At 43.0% G+C, this 23,889-nt stretch overlaps 1 protein-coding gene across 8 annotated transcripts in view; it reads right to left on the bottom strand.

The window, feature by feature from the left end:
- The window catches only part of GULP1 (GULP PTB domain containing engulfment adaptor 1), a 168,396-nt gene that overhangs the window by 93,208 nt on the left and 51,299 nt on the right, over positions 1–23,889 (bottom strand). For 6 of the 8 annotated variants that reach the window (XM_083470156.1, XM_083470154.1, XM_083470158.1 and 3 more), the window contains exon 2: positions 4,989–5,114. The gene's annotated coding sequence lies outside the window, so the exon portion shown is untranslated. Of the gene's footprint in view, positions 1–2,153; positions 2,349–4,988; positions 5,115–23,889 lie in introns of those variants that run through there. The other 2 variants (XM_083470155.1, XM_083470160.1) reach the window with 2 other exon arrangements.

Below are 23,889 nucleotides of genomic sequence, written 5' to 3'. Positions count from 1 at the left end.
CTGATCGTATAGCTAGGAAAACAATATAACGATTGTAAACAGGAAGCATTTATGATTTCATTTTAGGTGATCTCTGTCAGCTACTGTCAGGCTTGGTGAGTCCCTTGCTCACAAAACAATTACCCAGTTGACCTCTACCCACAATCAATCATCTACCGAACCCAAAAGTGCCCACCCTGTTTTATCCCCAATATTTGTACTTAGCTCCAAATAAAAGTCGCAAAATCCAATGCTTTCATTCAAACATTCTAAATTACCGTATTTTTTTATCTATAAGACTCACTTTTCCCCTCCTAAAAAGTAAGGGGAAATGTGTGTGCATCTTATGGAGCGAATGCAGGCTGCACAGCTATCCCAGAAGCCAGAACAGCAAGAGGGATCATTGCTTTCGCTGCACAGCAATCCCTCTTGATGTTCTGGCTTCTGGGATTCAGATTCCCCCCTCCCTTGTTTTCCTCCTCCAAAAACTAGGTGCGCCTTATGGTCTGATGCGTCTTATAGAGCAAAAAATATGGTACCCAGCTGACCTCTACCCACAATCAATCATCTACCGAACCCAAAAGTGCCCACCCTGTTTTATCCCCAATATTTGTACTCAGCTCCAAATAAAAGTTGCAAAATCCAATGCTTTCTAAATTACTTAAGAGAACTAAGAAGGGATGGAGGAAATAAGAGGGTTTTGGGCTCCTTCCACATTTGGATTCCTTAGCTTTGTCAAGACATCATTCTTCAATTCTCAGCTGCAAGCAAAATTACAGTGGCGGTTTGGGAGCAGGAATTGGGATGTGTTTGAGGCAGAGAATTGGATTCAGATTGCATTTAAATGCAAATCTACTCAACTCACACTCCCTGAGACAATATGTGAACCAAACTGCACTTGTCTTTTGAAAATTGCACTTATCTCAATTTTGCAATGCCGCTCTACAACCAAATAACCTGTACAAAACTGCAAATACTTGGTAATGTCTGCATAAAAACATATATTTTAGTGAAAACAGCATACAAACACGCATTATGTTAGGGGGAATTGGTTGCAAATTTGTGTATTTCACATACTATATGTGTTTATTGTGAGACATTCATTCTAAAAAGCAGGCAAATGTTCATGAGGACTTCATAAGAAAAGGAATTTTCCAACAGATAAGCCTGCATTTAATATATTGTGCTTAATCTCAAGACCAGCAATGTCTGTCTACGTAAGTTGAAAGGGGGAAATGGAAATGTAGGGAAAGGAGGAAAGGTCTCCACCCATTGCAAATATATTTTATAATGAAATGTAATCAATGGAGGCTTTTTATTTTGTTTGTTCAACTCATTAGAGTTTCAGAAGCTAGAGAGGACTATATTTTGCAAAAGATCTGTAGGACTATGAACAAGAGAAGCAGATTCCTTCTCATCTTCTCCCAAGCCATCTCTGACTTTGATGGAGTCACGCAACTCATGTGTGTTGCTTTCCAAGGCTGAGAAGGGGAAATCCAGTACACAACCTTTATCTGTCTTCTAAGTCCAGTAGCTCTCCACCCAAGTTAAATACAACTTGGGAGAAGCAGAGAAGAAGTTGCATGAGCTTCCCAGAGCTTTGCAAAATATCAGTGTTAATGACTATAACAACAACAACAAATTTTCAGTACTTTTATTTCAACATTACAAGGAAGCTATGGCGCTACAGTGATTGCCCTTTCCTTTGGTTTGAAAAATAAATGAGTTGTTAGATGGTACAGAAGAAACATGGGGGGCATTGAAAATAAAGGCTTGATGAGAAATCAACTAGATGCCAGCTCAGGAAAAACGTGTTTTCAGCCTTATCTTTTGAACTCAGATTTTTTTTTCCTCAATGAAGAGCAGGGGTTGGGGAATTAAAGACCTAATTATGGATATTATATTAATGGCCATAAATTCAGTTCAGCTCAGCATTTTAAGCAGAATTTTCCATCACAGGAAAAACAACAACCACAACCTTCAGTATACATATATAGAAGTTTCTTCTCACAAGTTGCAACCTCTTTGCTTTATGATAGAAGAGCCTTGCTAGTCCAATTTGTAACATTTCCCAAACAGATTTTAGTTAAGAATGTAACCCGAAAACAGAGATTGATGGTCAAACTTTCAGGAAAAGTGGGGACAAACCAATAGGTGGCATAGAAAACTTTTACCTGTAGATGGATTACAATCTGTTTAGAGGTCTATGGACACACAAGTGGATCAGCGTGGGCAAAGAAGAGAGCAAATTTTTAAAACAAAACACCGAGTTGCAGAGGGGACTGGTATCTTCACAGGAACTGGAACACTTTATCTAGCATAGTAATTCACTCCCATACAGTTATGTAAGCCTTCAAGAAATAACAGCCACTGTGAGCTGTCGCCTAGCAACAGGAGAAGGTAGGCCTAGCGAAAAGAATGGCTAAGAAAGCCAAGAGTTTTTCTGTTCAGACAACTGAGGCACTGCCGGTTCAGAAGCTGCCATTTATTTCCATTCTGCGTGGACTTCAGAAAGGCTGTCAGCGCTTTGGCATGTGTCCCTTTTGCTCAACACCTCACTAAAAGCCCAGTTGTGGAGAACTGACCCCCCAGAGCCTTTAAGGCAGAAAGACTGTCGTTCTGTTTGGATGTTATTGATGCTCCTCTGGACAATGTAATGAGGGTGACAGATTCTCTTTGCTTGCCAATTCTTTTTATTGATTTTCAGGGTGACGGATTCTCACTACTTTGCAAGCAATCTCATGCAGACACACAAACAGGTACACAAACCTTCCACAGCGAACTCTCAACTATATAAGCTCATATAGGCATATTCCTGTTACAGACATGCAAAGGAACGAAACGTGAGTCTTCTGCCATCATGCCAAACCCACTGTCATATGCACATCAGGTAAAGGTATAGGTAAAGGGATGCAGGTGGCGCTGTGATCTAAACCACTGAGCGTCTTGGGCTTGCAATGTCTGCAGACTCCTCTACATTTATGCATCCATTGCTCTTCATGCACATAAGGGCAGCTGACAGAAATGGTAGGTGACTAATATTAGGTATTCCCTTGTATAGAGACGCAGGTGGCGCTGTGGTCTAAACCACTGAGCCTCCTGGGCTTGCCAATCAGAAGGTTGGCAGTTCGAATCCCTGCGGTGGGGTGAGCTCCCGTTGCTCTGTCCCAGCTCCTGCCAACCTAGCAGTTTGAAAGCATGTCAGTGCAAGTAGATAAACTGGTACCGCTATGGTGGGAAAGTAAGTGGCATTTCCATGCACGCTGGTTTCCGTTATGGTGTCCAGTTGTGACAGAAGCAGTTTAGTCATGCTGACCACATGACCCGGAAAGCTGTCTGTGGACAAACGCCGGCTCCTTCAGCCTGAAAAGCAAGATGAGCGCTGCCACCCCATAGTCACCTTTGACTGGACTGTTCAGGTGTCCTTTACCGTTACCTATGCACGTTAACTGAATGAATGGAAGAGCCCCAAACAACTGATGCATATTCTAGGTTCATCTGATTTGCAGTAGAGCTACCAGAGCACAAAACAGTAGCCCTAGTGGAGCCCTAAAATGAGAGTGTTGTCATCGCAAGCTGACCAAACAAGGCACCAAGGCACACACAGACCCCATACTCTGGCCCCCTATTATATCTCTGAAGTGCAGCATGAGATCAGGGGGAAATCTCCTGCTCTGGATAAAGCTTGGAGCCAGGGAGAAGGATTCTGCTTCAGAGCTGAAGGCAAGAGAAGGAGCATTGGCTTGCACAACCTCAGCTTCTGATCAGGTGCACAGAGCACCCATCCAGCATAGAGGCAAGCCCATATGCTTCTATTCTCCTCCTCCAGTTCAAAGCTGGAGAGCAAAGTGCTTCAGCCTGCTCTGCCTGAAAGATGTTTTGATGCATTTACATCCCGTGATACAAAATGTGGAAGACACTGCAATTGTGCCCAGCAGGCATAAATCCAAAATGATTTCCAGGCTTTGGGTGAGCTTTGAAGTCTGAGGAGGGGGCAGTGTTCATCCCACCTCCTCTATAGTTTTTTGGCTCAGAAGACATCTCAGGCTTACTTCACCCACCAGTGTCTGGCCTCCCACTCACCATGGTAAAGTGAAAAAGACCGCTGAACCCTAATTCCTGCAAGATGGACCCCTTTACCACAAAAGTGCATCGTTCTAAAACTGCAGTTTGGGCTTGTGAATGGGGAAACAGCTGCCTTGTGGCCACCAATAGAACCCAAAATCTGGCCCTTCCTACTGCCAGGGGTCAGGCAGAAGGTTTACACTTATGAATCATATTTGTGATTCATTCCAAAATTAAAAGTTAACAAGAGTAAAAAGTTAGTGTTATTGATATTAAAAAGTTATGGGGAAAAATGAGTCACCCATGAAATTTAATACATAATATTCTCCTGTCATTCTTTTAATTAAGACCATGATTTAGGATGGGCTACATAAATAGTATTCACTTTTATACTAAGTAGAAAGCTGACCAAAATCTGAACTCTGGAGATACATGCTTCTACCATCAAGGCTACATGGAAACATCTGAGATACCATTTATTCATAATGGTAACATTTTTTCAAGAGGCTTTTTTAAAACTTTCCATTTCATCTCTATTGGTGCTGATTCAATGTCTCTAGAACAGTAAAAAAAAAAAAAAAAAAGAATCTGATTAAAGGGCAAATTACATCTGCATGATCATCATTCAATGACAGTATAAAATGACAACATGCAATTGGAGAACAGCCAAGAAAGATCCAAAAGCATGGATCAAAACTTTCCTGTCATCCATACTGTTCCAAATACAATATTTTTTCTAAAGAAGAAAATTCACACATCCAGTTATATGTAATTAAAAGAATGATACATCATGTGTACCAGTCCTAAGATGGATCAGTTTCATTTACAGTTTTATCTGACAAGGTCACAGCAGTCGTTTTAAAAGTTCACACTGTGTGATGACTTCTAGCGTTGCAGCACTTGAGCTGCTCACATTAACAAATGGTTAAACATTAAACTCTTACCGTGATGGGTCCAAATTTTCACCAAGGGTCAGATCAGCAGCTTGTTTTCATGGGAAACAAATCACTTGTTTGTCAACACGTTTGTCCTCATGGTGCTGTATTCTAATGTCTTCTATGTTGAGTGTGCTGAAAGAATGAAATAAGAAACATCAGCTGAAAAGCTAGTGTGCCACCACAGAAAACAAAGGGTTTTCCCCCCCTCTCTTTTCCTCTTGAGACTGAAGATGCTAGGCATTATTAATTGCCTTCAGAATGCTTGCACACACTGAAAGGCCAGAAGATATCTCACAGCACAAAAGAGGCTGGATTGCCCCACCCACTGAAGCTTTTCCCCCCTAATATTTCAGGGAACATCAACTCTAAAAAAATATTTTCCTGCTCCATCTGTAGATGATCCACTCAGATAAGTTTTGTTAGGAAGCAGACATGCAGAACACAAAGAACCATGCCCTTGGTCTCTTGCTTTTTGGAAAAATATGGGCAAAGAAAATAGTAACCAAAGCCCATGGAAATATAAGCAACACGTTTTGGGTGGCAAGCATCTCTCTTGCCTATATACCCTTAGCCTTAAAAGCAGATAGTTGAACATTTTTATGCTTCAAATAAAGCTAGCCGGAACATTTCAATGAAACATTATTATCCTTCTGAAAAATAGTAAGAGTGATAAGAGTTGCATTTGTGAGGGTGGGGAATTATTATAAAAACCCAAGTACATTCAGAAGTACTGTTGTGATGACGTGGAAATTAAAAATACCACCCTGCTCTAATGCAAGAAATTGGTCTGAATTGCAGAGGATTGTGTTTCAATTATGTGAGGGTACTGTGACAGGAGCTTTGAGCAAGACTTTACTACGAATGACGTTCTCATGAGTTAGGGTTGAGATCAAAGTTAGTGACTAATAAATGCAAATAATAACTCAATATTCAGCTTGGATCAAAATATGAGCCAAGGAAAATTTTCTACCTTCTATTTCACATGTCTCTGCCAAGTCCCTGGCAGAGACATGTGAAATAGAATTAGAATCTGTATTCTAATTGGCCAACCCCTGCCAACCCCCTGAACAGAGCCATAACATCGGGGCACAGGGAAAGAGGGTGTTTTACTACTACTACTCCCTCACTTGATAGGTTAAAAAAAAAAGGTAAAGGACCCCTGGACGGTTAAGTCCAATCAAAGGCGACTATGGGGTTGTGGTGCTCATCTTGCTTTCAGGCTGAGGGAGCCAGCGTTTGTCCACAGACAGGTTTCCAGGTCATGTGGCCAGCATGTCTAAACCACTTATGGCACAACGGAAGACCGTGAGGAAAGCCAGAGCGCATGGAAACACTGTTTACCTTCCTGACACAGCGGTACCTATTTATCTACTTACACTGGTGTGCTAGGTTGGCAGGAGCTGGGACAGAGCAACGGGAGTTCACCCCATCGTGTGGATTCAAACTGCTGACCTTCCGATTGGCAAGCCCAAGAGGCTCTGTGGTTTAGACCACAGCGCCAACCGCTCCCCTGCTTGATAGGATACATAAACAGCATGCCAGGCTGCCACACCTGGTGGACCACGTCAAAGGCGGCAGCCCTGACATTACTTCTCCCATGATCGCCAGGTTTTGCGGCCCATCAGGGTGCAGTGCCACCCACTATGGATCAGGGACACTGAGAAGGAGGGAGGAAAGCGCAAACCATATTCCTTTCTTCTCCCTGCACACCTGCTTGCCAGCATTCATCAGGTAAGTGACTGCAAAAGACTAATTGTGGGGTTTAAGCAGTAATGTTATAAAGGTGTATGTAAAAATGGATTGTTAACAGGTGAGAATCTAAAGTTATAATATATTATGTTAAAGGACTAAGATAAAAACAAAGAGGGAAAGAAATTGCTGAATTAACTAACTGAATTGGAATACAAAAAAGGGAGGCGTGAGGAGGTCAGGGAAACAAGGAAATGAATGTAAGGTATGGAAAGACTGATGTATTTTTTTAGGTGTTTTTTATCTTTTTTGTATTTTGTATTTTTTCTTCTATTTTTATTTTTGTCTTTCTATTTCTTCTTTTTTAAATTCATGTAATTCTTTTCTTTGAAACTTTAATAAATATCATTAAAAAAACAACAACAAAAGACTAAATGTGGGAGTTGTTTCCCTTCAATTGGCTCACAAAACATATCCGGGTTCTTCCAGTTTGTGAGGGTGAAGGGTGGGAGAGAAACCTGATGAATTTCGATGACAATCTTTGAAAGTTTGCCCATTTCTAGACTTTTACACATAGCACTTGTATCCACTTTAAACTTTCTGACAGGTTTTTATTGGAAAGAGAATTCTACATTTCTTTCTCAAATGGGTAACAGCAACACAGAGAACACCAATATAGAAAACGTCTATGAGTCCAGAACACTAATTCCTTTTACTTGTTTTACTGATGACATTGAAGAGCTCTATCCCTTGGGGAGCAGGAATTTTGCACTAGGGTAAACTAAATTCTGCAGCGAGGAAGACTTGAATACGCAGCCTACATAAATTATGCAAATGTGGATGGCTTTTCTTATTTTATATGATTTGTTCTACAATTCTTACTATATTGCTTAATACAGTCTGCTTCTTCTAGCCAGGATAAGAGTTATGCAGGGCACTTAAGGATGCCAAGGTAACAAGCCAAGCTACATTTCCAAAGTGGAAATTGCTGTCTTCAAATTACCCTGAACTGTTCATTCAAATGTATTTTCTGTTAGGAAAAATAATAACCAGCAGGTGAATTAAAATAATCTGCACATGAAAAAACACTGGAATGCACACCTAAGTTGAGATATCCCAACATCACTTTCTTCAAATATACATTCCCATCCGAAACTACTGCAACCACACATTACGATGTGTGCATCTGGACTCACATGTACACTGCCAGCACACATGTTGTATGTTCATATACACACATCCAGAATTCCATATATGTATCAGGCTTGTGTTAAAGGGCAATAGTTTACAGAAGATAAACGGGGGGTGGGGGTGGAGAGTCCATTCTTGATTTTTAATGGGCTGGTGCTGTCATAGACAACATTTCCTCTAAAATATGTCATAGCATAGCTTCTTGCACCCTCCAAATCACGAACCATTGTAACTTCACAGAAGGGGGCTTTCTTCTCCAGTCCTATCACCCACATTGCAGCCCCCAAACCCCTAAAAAGCTCCTTTGGGAAGTTGGGGGACCCTGCTGAAAATCATGTCTTAGTGGGATGTCTGCTAGAACTCATTTCCTTGTCCAGTACGTGCATACAGATTCTAATTAGTTTATTTAAAGGCAAGTGAAACTTATCAAGACAATTGCTATTCTCCCCTGAGGACTCATGTTGAATCCAAGCAATGCTGTTACTTGGCCTTTGAGCACCACGGTTTCCATGACATTTCATAATTGCCAGCAGTAACAATAGGTTCATTAACTATTTCCCTTAACACCCACAATGTACTACCTACGCTATAATGGTTCCAAACATTCTTGTACCTGGTTTTTTTTTAATTAATAAGAACTTCAAAGTAAATATTGTTCTTAAAATCCTATCTTATAAGAGAGAGAAAATAAGCACTTGAGAATTCCTATTCATTTCTTTTGCATATTTTAATGGACTTATTCAGGTATATGAACAGCAATGGTATTTAAGCATTAAGAGTTGGAGTTTCTCCCCTTTTTGTTTTATAGGAGGGGCCAACTTCTGCATACCCTGAGTTCTAGAGCATCTGAACTGGAATTTGATATTGCAACTGAATTATAATCATGTGTCGAGTATCTCTGGTTCTGCACTGTTGATGGCTATCACTACATCTTGTGCTAACAAATTCCATAGTATAACTATGCAATGTGTGAAGGCAATTCAAAACATTTTGAGAAGTATATCATAACCTTATTGTGTTTTATCTGCTGGTTATTTTGAATGTCTTTGTTACTGCTTCATGTGTTGCCTTTTTGCCCACTGCCTTGAAATCCTGGATAAAAGGCAGTACAGTCATACCTTGGAAGTCAAACAGAATCTGTTCCGAAAGTCCATTCGACTTCCAAAATGTTTGGAAACCCAAGCGCGACTTCTGGTTGGCTGCAGGTAGCTCCTACAACCAATCGGAAGCCCCGGAAGTCCCGTCGGACATTCAGCTTCCAAAAATCGTTCACAAACCAGAACAGTCACTTCCAGGTTTGCGATGTTCGGGAGCCAAAATGTTTGAGAACGAAGCTGTTTGAAAACCAAGGTACGATTCTATATAAATGTTACAAACAAAACAGTTCAAGAGGTTCAAGATATCTACAGTGTATCTTGACGCATAATTCTTTTTTAAAAAAAGAATAAAAAATTGTGTTATGTGTTTATTGTGCCAAGCCAGAAGAAAGTCAGTTTCGTTAATCACACACATTTATCTCACTTATTTTCATTATGTCTTCATAACCCTACACCATGTATTTAATGATGTATATCACGCAGATACCAAATATGCATGGCTTTTTGAAAGATGGAGATGGGGCTGCAATGTGTGGTTTTTCTTTTACACCATTTCATCATTATGACAGTCCTGCTCCTGATAAACGAACACAAGAGTGTTATACTTGCTGTTTAGTCAGCTGGAAGGATTTGCATCTATTACATCATACAACATTATGCAATGTTGGACTTCAAACTGTAGGTCTTGAGTTCAAATCCTCCCTCAATGGTGAAGTGCCCCAAGTGCATGTGTCAGGCCATGGGGAATAGGCAGCCGCATTCAAATCCACACCAGAAAAGTGGGCCTTCACAACAAAGTTTCTTCAAATCCATGGCCTGAGTCTGAAACGTATTAAGCAGAAGGCACTGCTCTGTTGACCAAGTGAAAGCAGAGCGCCAGTCTTCGCAGTATATCAACTGCAGTAATTACCGTATTTTTTGCTCTATAAGACTCACTTTTCCCCTCCTAAAAAGTAAGGGGAAATGTGTGTGCGTCTTATGGAGCGAATGCAGGCTGCGCAGCTATCCCAGAAGCCAGTACAGCAAGAGGGATTGCTGCTTTCACTGCACAGTGATCCCTCTTAACTGTTCTGGCTTCTGAGATTCAGAATATTTTTTTCTTCTTGTTTTCCTCCTCCAAAAACTAGGTGCGTCCTGTGGTCTGGTGCATCTTATAGAGCGAAAAATACGGTAAGCCTGGGAAAGGAGGGATAGCAAGTTTTCCAGTCCCCATCATGCGTCTGATGACATCATTGGGAACATGATGAGCTGTTTGCTTGGAATGGGGCCAGACCTAAATGAGATGAATTCAGGCATGATTCAAATTGCCTAAATGATCTCATTTGAGTCCGGTCCTTTCCACATCGAACCAGGGAGATGCATATCACTAATCCAAAGTGTTCATTTACAGCACTAGAATTCAAATACAAGTCACACGCAAACTTGATTTCCTATACAACGTTAGATGTTGTAGACAGAAGTGAAAAATGCAAGCAGACTGTTAGATATAGTTTCCCTGCCCCCCTCCTGAGACAAGCAACAAGTAGGAAAGCAGGACAAACAGAGTTTTGGGGTGGGGGTAAGCAGGGGCAGAGAATACTATAAGCACAGATCAGCCTGGAGAACTTAAGTCAAAAGTACTATTTCCAGAGAAATGTGGACTTCTGATAAGAAGCTTAACTAGGTGAACTAAACAGTCCTGGCAACCAATTAAGTTGCAACCTTTCCACAAGAAACAGGTGCTGTTGAAGCACTAACTGGAAGAAAAAAGGACCATAAAGGTTTTGGAGAATTGTGTTTTGGAGCATTGCTAAGTGAGACAATAAAGTTAGGTCTAAAGCATGAGGCTTCTACTTTCACTGAAAGACAAAGACGCTCCTGGATTAATGAGTGCTACATTCCTATTTGTGGTTTGACACTGCATTATCAAAACAAGCATTGTGTCTCACCTTGGCTTCCTCTTAAAAGTTGTTATTTCACAGAACAAGGAAACTGAAGTAAGCTGTATATCACACAATGCTATCTGCGAATATATTAAATATTGCAGTGAGGTTGCAGTGATGAGAATCAGCGGCTGATTTTCATCACTGCAGCCATTGACAACCAAGCCATTCAGCATTTAAGTGCACATCAACAGCATGAAACAAAGAAGCAGGTGAATACATAAGTATGGAGAGGCTTGGTGGGTGGATGGCAGCTAAACAGATTGATGTTGAATCCTGACAAGACAGAAGTACTGTTTTGGGGGGACAGAAGGCAGGCAGGCGTGGAGGACTCCCTGGTCCTGAATGGGGTAACTGTGCCCCTGAAGGACCAGATGCGCAGCCTGGGAGTCCATGGAGGCGCAGGTCAATTCTGTGTCCAGGGCAGCTGTCTACCAGCTCCATCTGGTACACAGGCTGAGACCCTACCTGCCCACAGACTGTCTCGCCAGAGTGATGCATGCTCTAGTTATCTCCCACTTGGACTACTGCAATGCGCTCTACCTGGGGCTACCTTTGAAGGTGACCCAGAAACTACAACTAATCCTGCCAACCTAGCAGTTCGAAAGCACGTCAAAGTGCAAGTAAATAAATAGGTACTGCCCTGGCGGGAAGGTTAATGGTGTTTCCGTGCGCTGCTCTGGTTTCGCCAGAAGTGGCTTAATCATGCTGGCCACACGACCCGGAAAAACTGTCTGTGGACAAATGTCGGCACCCTCGGCCAGTAAAGTGAGATGAGCGTCGCAACCCCAGAGTCGTTCGCGACTGGACTTAACTGTCAGGGGTCCTTTACCTTTACCTTTATGCTATGCTAGGCCTTGCTTCATACCTTTACAACTGATGTGGTACCCAGTGTAGCATGAGACACTACCGTAAGGATAGTGGTAGCAATGAATGCACTACCATCAATACTGCCAATGGGTTGCTTTTTTAAAAAAAAGAAAAAGAAAATTGGGAAGTGGTTAAAGAAGCAGCACAGATACTCTAGCAGAACTATTAGTTCAAAATATGAATGTGTCCCTCAGACGAATGAGACCGATATACTGTGTAGTGGCTTACACTGCAAAAAGGTCTTCTAATCATCCTTTGCATGTAACGTTCTGACACGCCACACATGTCCTTCATTAAAGCCAATAACAACAGATTACAGATAATGGTTACAAAATGTAAATGTATTTCAACCTTGGCTGAAGCAATCTGGCTGGTGATCGCAATTATAAATGCACCTCCTGTCACTGAAAGCCACAGTAAATCTCTTCTCAAATGGCCCAGCCGGGACGAAGATAAGAAGATAATTTTACTAGAGGTCTAACATCCATGTCCTTCAGACGAGCATATCACAACACACAAGCTTCAGCATACAGAATAAAGCAAAAAGAACTGCTCACATTTACAGTTTTTAGAAGAATATGAACGCTCCTGGTACTGCAGCTTCCTTATAGCAAAGCTACAAGGGGATCTTTAGGCGTATCAAAGTCCCCAGGAATAACACAGTGGATACAGTACAGATGTATGCTTTAGGCTTACATAGATTAAAAACATTATGCTTTTTGACTGTTTATTGTATATTTTAATTGAGGATGTTTTAACGCTATGATGGAATTGTTAGTGGGTATTTTAAGTACAGTGGTACCTCGCAAGACGAACGCCTCGCAAGACGGAAAACCCACTAGACGAAAGGGTTTTCCATTTTGGAGGCGCTTCGCAAGACGAATTTCCCTATGGGCTTGCTTCGCAAGACGACAGCCCATAGGGAAATATCCGGGACAGCGGGGAAGCGCAGCGCGTCTTCCCCACTGTCCTCGGACCTCCTGCCCCCGCCGCCCCGCTTCAGAACGCTGCTCTGAAGCGGGGCGGGGGGGGAACACCTTCTGAAGGCGGGCGGGGGGCGAAAGTCTTTGCTCCCCCCTGCCTGCCTGTCCCGGAGGGCTTTTGAAGGCAGGCGGGGGGAGCAAAGACTTTCGCCCCCCGCCCGCCTTCAGAAGAGGTCCAGGACCTCTTCTGAAGGCTGGCGGGGGGCAAAAGTCTTTGTCCCCCCTGCCTGCCTTCCCAGGGGCTTTTAAATCCCCCCAGACAGCGGAGAAGTCCTCCGCTGTCCCGGGGCGATTTTAAAATGCTGCCCGCCAGCATTTTAAGATCGCCCGGACAGCGGAGAAGTCCTCCGCTGTCCCGGGGTTTTTTAAAATGCTGGGGGTGGGAAGAAAAGCCCTTGTTCCCCCCCCCCCCCAGCCTTCAGAAGAGGTCCGGGGACAGACTGTCCCCGGACCTGGTCTGAAGGCGGTTTCCCTAGGAACGCATTAATTGATTTTCAATGCATTCCTATGGGAAACCGTGCATCGCAAGACGAAAAACTCGCAAGACGAAGAGACTTGCGGAATGAATTAATTTCGTCTTGCGAGGCACCACTGTATGTATTTGTTTCATTGAGACCATATATCACAGGTCCTGAAAGACCTACATTGGCCCCCAGTACATTTCTGAGCACTATTCAATGTGTTGGTGCTGACCTTTAAAGCCCTAAATGGCCTTGGTCCAGTATATCTGAAGGAGCGTCTCCACCCCCATCGTTCAGCCCAGACACTGAGGTCCTGCAAGAAGTGAGGTTACAGGGAACCAGGCAAAGGGCCTTCTTGGTAGTGGCCCACCCTGTGGAATGCCCTCCCATCAGATGTCAAGGAAATAAACAATATATGACTGTTAGAAGACTCCCGAAGGCAGTCCTGTTTACGGAAGTTTGAATGTTTGACATTTTATTGCCTTTTTAATATTCTGTTGGAAGCAGCCCAGAGTGGTTGGGGAAACCCAGCCAAATGGGTGGGGTATAAATAATAAATTGTTATTCTTATTATATTATGGTTGCAAACCATGTAGAAATCTAATGAATGAATGACAGAGAGAGCTGTCTCTAGTTTTCCGAACATAAAAAGAGAGATTAGAATATTTATCCTACGTGCAAACCCTGGAGCACCATGTCATGAAATCTTTGTGCCCTATGAATAAATACTGCATGTTAAGTATTGCAAAATCTATTAGCACTGAATCCTTAGATAACAAAACCACCTTCCCCCATTACTCTAATTCTACAGTCAAGAGGGGATCAGTACATATGTTTTCATTCTGATTAACTTGAATAAACTTGCTTCACTGTAGTAAGGCAAATTTCCCATTCCTAAAGAGAACAGTAAAGGTAGCATTAGTGCCTGCCTATTCTAATTATTTCCACCAAGAAAAGAACCAACAGGTATCAAAACAAATTATTTAAGTGTAAAGTCAGTTCTTTTATTCTTGCTTTAAGTAACTACCTGCTTCCTGGGGCTTCTGAATGTGAATAATTGCCCAGGTTACACATAGTTGCTACAGGTGTTTAAAGAGTGCAATAAAGGCTATGACTTCCCAAATGTAATAAATTCTCTGGCATCTTCTCTGGTTTACCTGGAGCACAATCTTTTGTAAGGAATAATAATACTTGCCTGAATAAAGCAATAAAGTAGTATATTACCCTTTGGGGGGGGGAGAACATGTTGAAGAGCACTGCTTCTTTTTAATTTTAGAAAGCTGAATTACTTTACTACTGGGTTACTAAATACAGTCGTACCTTGGTTTTGGAACAGCTTAGTTCTTAAACGTTTTGGTTCCCGAACGCCGCAAACAGTGACTGTTCTGGTTTGCAAACTATTTTTGGAAGCCAAACATTGAACGGGGCTTTAGCGGGTTCCAATTGGCTGCAGGAGCTTCCAAAATTTTGGAAGTTGAACAGACTTCCAGAACAGATTCCATTCGACTTCCAAGGTATGATTGTCCTGCCCCCCCTAAATAAATTGTTTTCTCTTTAGAAATGACAAAACCTGAAAATGGAGATATTTGAATAAAAAACCAAATGGTTATCTTCAATTGATTTTGTTTCTTTAATGAGGCTTTGGGAAGATTCCTTTTGCTCCCTCTTGTTATAGAAATTACTGATTTGGGACCTTTTATCCTTGCTCATGAGCGCAAAATATGGTTTGAAGCTCAACATCAAAAAAACGAAGATCATGGCCACTGGTCCCATCACCTCCTGGCAACTAGAAGGGGAAGAAATGGAGGCAGTGAGAGATTTTACTTTCTTGGGCTCCATGATCACTGCAGATGGTGACAGCAGCCACAAAATTAAAAGACGCCTGCTTCTTGGGAGAAAAGCAATGACAAACCTAGACAGCATCTTAAAAAGCAGAGACATCACCTTGCCAACAAAGGTCCGTATAGTTAAAGCTATGGTTTTCCCAGCAGTGATGTATGGGAAATTGATGCTTTTGAATTCTGCTGCTGGAGGAGATTCTTGAGAGTCCCATGGACTGCAAGAAGATGAAACCTATCCATTCTTAAGGAAATCAGCCCTGAGTGCTCACTGGAAGGACAGATCCTGAAGCTGAGACTCCAATACTTTGGCCACCTCATGAGAAGAGAAGACTCCCTGGAAAAGACCCTGATGTTGGGAAAGATGGAGGGCACAAGGAGAAGGGGACGACAGAGGACGAGATGGTTGGGCAGTGTTCTCGAAGCTACCAGCATGAGTTTGACCAAACTGTGGGAGGCAGTGAAAGACAGGAGTGCCTGGCGTGCTCTGGTCCATGGGGTCACGAGGAGTAGGACACGACTAAATGACTAAACAACAACAACAAAAATCCTTGCTCACCCTGCTTTCTCTCTCTATAGTCATAGGTGCCAACTCCATGGGGCACTAGGTGCCCAAGCACCCACAAAATTCCCCATGAAGGGGCACCCACAAATTTCAGTGCCAGGGCTTTACACACTGCATGGCACCCACAGTCACCAGGCCAAGTTGGCACTCCTGTCTATAGTTCACCCTCCTACCTTTTTCACTGCCAAGTGCCAATTTTGCTTAGCCTCCTTGCTACTTGCCTGTGCTATTCCCCACCTTTTTTTGCCTGCGCTAAAGATATTGACAATCAGTGTGCTCCTGAGCAGTGCTGAGCAATGTTGAGTCATTCATTGATTTCCCTTTGTGGTGTTTTTTTAGCCAAGGGCTGCTCCCTTTTCTTTGCAACAGCCTTCTTTTTAACTGGAAAAAAAAAACATGACAGCAGATTTCATTATTACTGGAGTCAAACACCATACTATTCCAATTAAGAGCAACAATGTTATTACAGTAGAGGAGATTGCTTGATAGCACCGCTGAGCGGACACGCTTGGCAGACTACAGCACAAGCTGGAGAAAATATTACTGTAAGGGTGGAATATTTGAGGCAGAAGACTAACGAACATAAATTGGAGGTTTAATAACAATACAGTGGGTGCTTCCAGACAGGGGCTTAATTTGCAAGTGGATCGCTGAGATATCACAAACAGGTGAATGGCAACTTGTTGATATATAAATGCAGCCTGGCATTTGGATGCCAATGCTGTTGCGCAGAGGCTGCAAAAACCTGCATATATGAAGTGCACTGATCTCATGATAAACACCTATCTGGAAGCCCCCATTACTGTGAAAATGCACAAAGCCCAGTAGCGGAGATCATGCGTCACATGCAAAAGTATGCAAGTTCTTCCCCCTGGCAACTCCTCTAACAAGAATTTTGTGTAGCAGGGCAAAGAAAGCACTCAACCACAGGCCCTAGAGATTCAAACAGGATATGAGATTATACTGCTCAGCAGTGTGACACAGTAAAAACCAGCTTCATATGTTCAAAGTGGAGGATACAAATAAATGCAAGGACAGTCCAAGTGGATAGATTTGACCTTTGACTGCAAATCTAAGGTCAAGGAGGAACATTTCTTAGAGCCAAGTAGCTTTGGACTATTGTCTTAGGACACACCTTGTCCTCATGTTAGTAAAACAGACAAGTAAAGGTAAAGGTAAAGGGACCCCTGACCATTAGGTCCAGTCTTGACTGACTCTGGGGTTGCGACACTCATCTTGCTTTATTGGCCGAGGGAGCCGGCGTACAGCTTCTGGGTCATGTGGCCAGCATGACTAAGCCACTTCTGGCGAACCAGAGCAGCACACGGAAACGCCGTTTACCTTCCCGCCGGAGCAGTACCTATTTATCTACTTGCACTTTGAGGTACTTTCGAACTGCTAGGTTGGCAGGAGCAGGGACCGAGCAATGGGAGCTCACCCCGTCGTGGGGATTTGAACCGCCAACCTTCTGATTGGCAAGTCCTAGGCTCTGTGGTTTAACCAACAGCGCCACCCGCCTCCCTTAAAACAGACAAGTACCTTGCGCATATTACTCTTGCTGCTATTCTCTTATGAACCTTTATATTCTAGATAACAAGTCAGTCTTTAGTGAATTCTCGTTGTTGTTGTTGCTGCTGTTGTTGTCATTGCCACCCCCGCCCTTCACCCCAGGGACCCAGAGTGGTTCACAACAATTAAAGCAACGTTAAAACTGTTTAAACAATTTACAATCGCCGATATAGGGTGGATCCTAAAGCTATACATCTCCAATGTCAAAAGCCATGGTACAGAGATATGTCTTCTGCATTTGCCAATAGCAGCAAAGTGAAGGTGCCAGATGCACCTCTGTGAGGAGGGAGTTCCACAATTTGGGGGTCTTCCACAGGGTAAGAACTTCATCCCCTGAGGGCAGTGGAACAACCAAAAGAGCCCTCTCTGCCAATCTCAACACCTGCAAGGGTCTGTAAGAAAGGAAGCGGACCTTCAAGTAATAAATAAATATTGTGAGCCTGGGTAGTGGAAACACTAATGTAAGCACCCTAAAGAACTAGCAACCAATGAGATCTAACAAAACCCCAGTCAGTAATCTGGCCACTAACGATTGAAGTTTCTAAGTCATCTTCAAGGGCAGCCCCATGTAGAGTGCATTGCAATAATCCAGTCTGGAGGTTACGGGAGCATGGAGGGGTAGAGTGGCCCCTGTCCAAAAGGGGCCATAAACTGGCAAATGAGCCATAGCTGGAAAAAGGTGCTCCTAGCAACTATTCACCTGAGTCTCTAGTGTCTAATCCAGGAGAACCCTCCAAGTTGCATATCTGCTACTTTGAGAGAAGTGCAATCCCATCCAGACACAGGCCATCTCTGCAAGTCCCAGAAATAACAACACTTCTGTCTCTTCAAGATTCAGTTTCAGTTTAGTGGCCCACATTCAACCCATCATAGCCTTCAAGCACTAGTGGGTGATAAGTGTTGAGTACACACCATGTATTTAAAGCACCACCTCCAAAAATAGGAAAAAGTCTCTCTCTCTCTCTCTCTCTCTCTCTCTCTCTCTCTCTCTCTCTGTGTGTGTGTGTTATTCAGGGGAGCTGCAGCTTACCTCTCTCAGAGTTACAACTTCCAGGACTCTTAACAAACTACAGTTCCCAGAGTTCTTTAAAAGTATGTTGTGTATTGTAGCCTTGGTTTCAGAGGCTGCCTGTGTGACTGTATGAAATATATTACAGAAGTACATAGAGGGAACTTATGCACGGTCTGTCTTCCATTTGTTTATAAAGTATATTCCACCCTTTTGTCTCTTGGACTGCTGCTTTTACTTACAGTTGCCAAATAGAGAGAGTCAAAAAACTGCAACGATGCTTTATGGTCTGTCAATCTGCAGAATCCATCTTACACCCACATTGACTTCCACCTTCGGTCAGGGCTGCAGGCAATTATTTCGCCAGCTACAGCTACATATAATTAATCTTTTTTTTCCCCTCCAGATCCTCTCTAGTTCCCCACCTCCACAGCAAAATATAATGATTTGGCTACATGGAAGCATATTTCAATAATACTGCAAAACAAAACCGATTATTTGGAAGTAGCCTATAAGCAACACAGCGAATATTAGAACTCAAGTATGACTATCTTCACTGGCAGGGCAGGGAGATGAGTAGGAAATGTTTACAGAACAATAACCACAAGAAGAGAGAGATCAATATTTCATTAGGAATGATGAATTCAGTAGGAACGTGTCTTATGTAGAGACACAGAAAAGCGATGTACAGTAGTGCTGCAAGGTACCTTTTTGTGCCTTCATCCTACTTGCTTTGTTTAATTATGATTCATCAAAAAAGTTTAAACAATGCTACAGTAATTCAATCTGTGAGAGCACATTACCACTCATGCTGGTCAATGGATAATATCATGCATTTTAACCTGAATCTGCTATTCTTATGTTCGTAATTACCAGCTTTATTTCCATGTTAGTGTAGCGACTAGTTTGTTTTGCTATAACGCACACACACACACATATATATATAATATGACAATTTTCTCGGTCAGTCGGTCATCTGGAAACCACCATCATGGATTAACTTTTGGTGATCCTGTTATTTCATCACTTCACCTTATTGCATTTACTTTCACATTTATTACATTTCTTGTCACTTAAAAAATGGAGCATGGGCGCCATCCTAGCTTCTGGCAAATCCAGCTCTTGCCATAAAAAATAAGCCATTATCTCACTTCAGCTCCATACACGTCTTGGTCCCGTGACATGGATATGTCTTTGTAAACTTCAGAAGATATTCTCTTCTCCTGTCTCTTTGCCATGAAACTTCAATTTGAAGACATCACAGTAATCCACCATGTTGAATCAAACATATAGATACTGTTGCCCCTCCATCCAATTCTATGTGATTTATTTAATGTGTGGGGCAAAATACAATTAGAGGCTGGGTGCACAAGCTAAGCCAAGCCATAAAGGGTGGATCTGCATCAGGTTCATGGTAACAAGGGCAGTGACTTCGAGACCAACTCAGGTGGAGAGAGGCCAGTTGAGTCAAACAAGTTAGTTTGACTTGAAGAACTGGATTATTATGGCCCTGACACAGAACCTAAGCTCAGCAAGCAAAAAACCTAAACTAGAGACCCTCAACCTGCCTGGAAAGCTCACTCCCACCAGAACCTGGGGGGAAAAGCTAGCATGATTTCATCAAGCCTAATTGCTTTCTTTTTAAGGGTGTGTGTGTGAGAGAGAGAAAGGGTGGGGAGAGAGAGGGAGAGAGGGAGTGTGTGTGTTCTGCATGACACACAGGTGAGTACAGTCAACCCTCAGTTCCCATATGCCTGTTTTGGAACGTTTTGGATCCCAAACGCCGAAAGCCCAGAAGTAAGTGTTCTGGTTTTCGAACATTTTCCAGAAGCTGAATGTGCAGTGTGGCTTCCACTTGAGTGCAGGAAGCTCCTGCAGCCAATTGGAAGCTGCGCCTCAGTTCTCAGACATTTCGGAAGCCGAATGGTCTTCCAGAACGGATTACATTAAACAACCGAGGTTTGACTGTATATGTGTGTGATGGTGTCCTGTTTGTGGCGGTCATGCACACTTTTGGTCTGACTATGCCCACCTCTGGCAAGAAGCCCCCAAAAGAGGGGACCAAGAGGGACTATGATCCTTGGACTAAAAAGGGTATTCTCCCTCCCAATATTGTGGGATGTTAGCATCCAAAATGCATACGTAAAGGGTTCATTGCAAGAGCTGTAGAACTCAATGACACTCTGTGTCAGTCATGGTCGTTGGTTCAGTTGTGGCAGTTAGCTGAACAACCTTACGAATCGTTGTGCTGCTGTCTGCCTCAGAGTCAGAGCATCAGCCCATCTGCAAATGTCAGCCAGTCTTAAATGTAAATCTATGGAAGATGCTTTAGCAACTTAGGAATCACCTGCCTGCATTGTATATTTAATCTGCAAGTACACTAAGAATAAAATAATAATAAATCTTTAAACTTTAAAATAGAGAGTGTCTTGCATAGCTTTTACAGGAGGGGGAAAGAGATGTATGGTAATTAAAAGGTCAAACAAACCAGGGTTGTCTTCCACGTATTCTGCAAATGGGAACGAGAGTCTGATTCCCACAAATACAAGGACTAAACATGAAACAAACACTTAACAGACCCACTTTTACACATCTAGGGCCTTGGATCTGTCCAGGGTTCTGAAGGATCTGTCTCTAACCACGCCTGTCCCCAGGTTCTGATTCTCATGCTTTAAGTAGATAAGTACACAGGGTTCTATCCAAAGCAGCTCCATTGGTGCAGAGACACTTCTGTTTCCTTTTCTTTCACCCTCCACTCCCAAAATCATCTCTTAGTGGCCCCCCAGCAACCTGGGGATGATTTTAAGGAAGGCAGGCCACTGCAGAGGGGAGGAGGGAGATTATGTTTTGTCCCACTAGCACAGGCCTCTTGCACTAGCAGTATGGGAATTTCAGATATTGCCCAAGGTCCCTGCATTTCAATTATCTTCTCTTACTACATTGCCAGACTTCCTTTCTCTGAACTCTTCATCTCATCAAGACCCGACAGTTTGTCAGCCTGCATTTCTCATATCGGGATTCACGTGTCCGACCCACAGTTGGATCAGTGAGTGTATGTGGGCAAAGCCTCGTGAGGAACAAAGTCAAAAGGACTTCTTGAGACTGTAGCTGTCACTTCCTGTGAGCGTGCTGTTGCAGATTCCACTCTGCTCTTCTCACTTTGTCAGACTGCACGTTAAGGCTGACAGAACTAGCAATATTTTGCATGCATTGGCCCAAACATATAAAAAGATAAAGGTAAAGGATCCCTGGATGGTTAAGTCCAGTCAAAGGCAACTACAGGGTTGCGGTGCTCATCTCGCTTTCAGGCCAAGGGAGCCAGTGTTTGTCCACAGACAGCTTTCCGAGTCATGTGGCCAGCTTGACTAAACCGCTTCTGATGCAACGGAACACCTTGATGGAAACCAGAGCGCATGGAAATGTTGTTTACCTTCCCGCTGCAGTGGTACCTATTTATTTACTTGCGCTGGCGTGCTTTCGAGCTGCTAGGTTGGCAGGAGCTGGGACAGAGCAATGGGAGCTCACCCCCCCCTCGCTGGGATTTGAACCACTGACCTTCTGATTGGCAATCCCAAGAGGTTCAGTGGTTTAGACCACAGCGCTACCTGCGTGAACACACACACACACACACACACACACACACATACACACACATCTTTCAAAGAGGTGGGGGGAACAGATCACTATCCCCCAGCTACTGTGAATCTTTTTTCCTGAGCACATCTTCACAACTGCTTCACAACTTCTGTTGCAATTACAGAACTACTTAATACAGTGGTACCTTGGGTTACATACACTTCAGGTTACATACGCTTCAGGTTACAGACTCTGCTAACCCAGAAATAGTGTTTCAGGTTAAGAACTTTGCTTCAGGATGAGAACAGAAATCATGCTCCAGCGGCACGGCGGCAGCAGGAGGCCCCATTAGCTAAAGTGGTGCTTCAGGTTAAGAACAGTTTCAGGTTAAGAACGGACCTCCGGAACGAATTAAGTACTTAACCTGAGGTACTACTGTACCACCGTTTCTGACAATGTTTTCAAAAGTCAGTACCTATAAACGAGACGATGTCACCTGAATTCACCATGAATCCCATACACTAGCCACAACTGAAAGAGCCATGCAGAAAGCAGTTCAAGCACAATGGGACTCTTGAGTGTCTCATACTTAGCCATCCTTCCATAAACACTCAGTTTCAGAAGTGGCTGGCAGCATGGAAGCAATACAATTCAGCAAGTTATGCTTCTAAGAAGTAAGAAGAAATTTAATAAAAGCAATCAATATTTGTTAAAAGCCTAGAAAAACACTGTTCTTTAGAATACTTATGGGAATAAAGAAGTTTGTTTTCCTTGAGGAGTGGCAAGGAAAAACCCCACACACATTTAGAGCTAGGAAACAAACAATAAAGCTGATGGAGAGGCCATCTCTAGCCATTTGTCTCTTTGAATCAAGTTAATCAAGTTAGCCAGCTTTCACTTCCATACTGGACCATAAAGAAGGCTGATCACCAAGAATTGATGCTTTTGAATTATGGTGCTGGAGAAGACTCTTGAGAGACCCATGGACTGCAGGATCAAACGTAGCCATTCTGAAGGAAATCAGCCCTGAGTGCTCACTGGAAGGACAGATCGTGAAGCTGAGGCTCCAATACTTTGGCCACCTCATGAGAAGAGAAGACTCCCTGGAAAAGACGCTGATGTTGGGAAAGATGGAGGGCACAAGGAGAAGGGGACGACAGAGGATGAGATGGTTGGACAGTGTTCTTGAAGCTACCAGCATGAGTTTGACCAAACTGCAGGAGGCAGTGGAAGACAGGAGTGCCTGGCGTGCTCTGGTCCATGGGGTCACGAAGAGTTGGACACGACTAAACGACTAAGCAACAACAACAATCAAGTTAGCCAATGAAGAAATTATAAAAAGTATTATCCTGAGCTCACATGCATGGACCTCTACAACAAAGCAGAAAGTGCAGAAGGATCTTCTCCACATTCATAGCACAACGCATAGCATCATGTACATCTGAAATGAAGGTGGAAAAAGAGAAGCAACCGGGTGCTATGTAGAAGGCAAAAGAAATTCTATTTCTATAATGTGAGACCAAAAAAAGGTGTTTGTAGTCCTCTCTCTATGAAACCATATTATTGTGTTACTGCAGAAGGTAAGGAAACTGCAGACTTCAGGGAACTATTTTATTGAGCTAACAGAGCACTATATAATAGAAGTCAATGAACCTTGAAAAGGATAATTCCATCCCTCAGCCCAGGCTCAAAATTCCTCCCCAACCCACCCTGCCTTACCTGTGGCAACAGACCATGAGTGAGACACTAACAGAGCTGGAAAAACCCTATCTATAAGATACAGATGCCACACCATTTAAAACAGGGGTGAGGAACCTTCTTTTTTTCATTCACAGGGTCACATTCCTTTATCAGCAACTTTCTGAGAGCCATATGCCAGAAGCCAACGGGGACAGAGCAATGGATGTGGATTTTCTTTTAACAGTAGGCTCATTTCTACACAGTCACGTCCCTCTCTATCCTCCATCGGGCTTCCAAGAAGCATTATCAGAGTTCAATAACACATACCTGCCATGGGGGGGGGGGGAATCAAGAAAACTGCAAAGCAGTGCTGGCTAAAGTGTTTGGCTTGGGGGCATATAAAGAGGTTTGTAGGGGTGCACTAGGTCCCCAGGCCCGAGGTTGCCCAAATTCTTTT

The sequence above is a fragment of the Podarcis liolepis genome (genome assembly GCF_965112155.1).
Source record: "Podarcis liolepis genome assembly, chromosome: 1".
Classification (NCBI taxonomy): Eukaryota; Metazoa; Chordata; class Lepidosauria; order Squamata; family Lacertidae; genus Podarcis; species Podarcis liolepis.
This window is presented reverse-complemented; position numbering and strand designations above follow the sequence as displayed.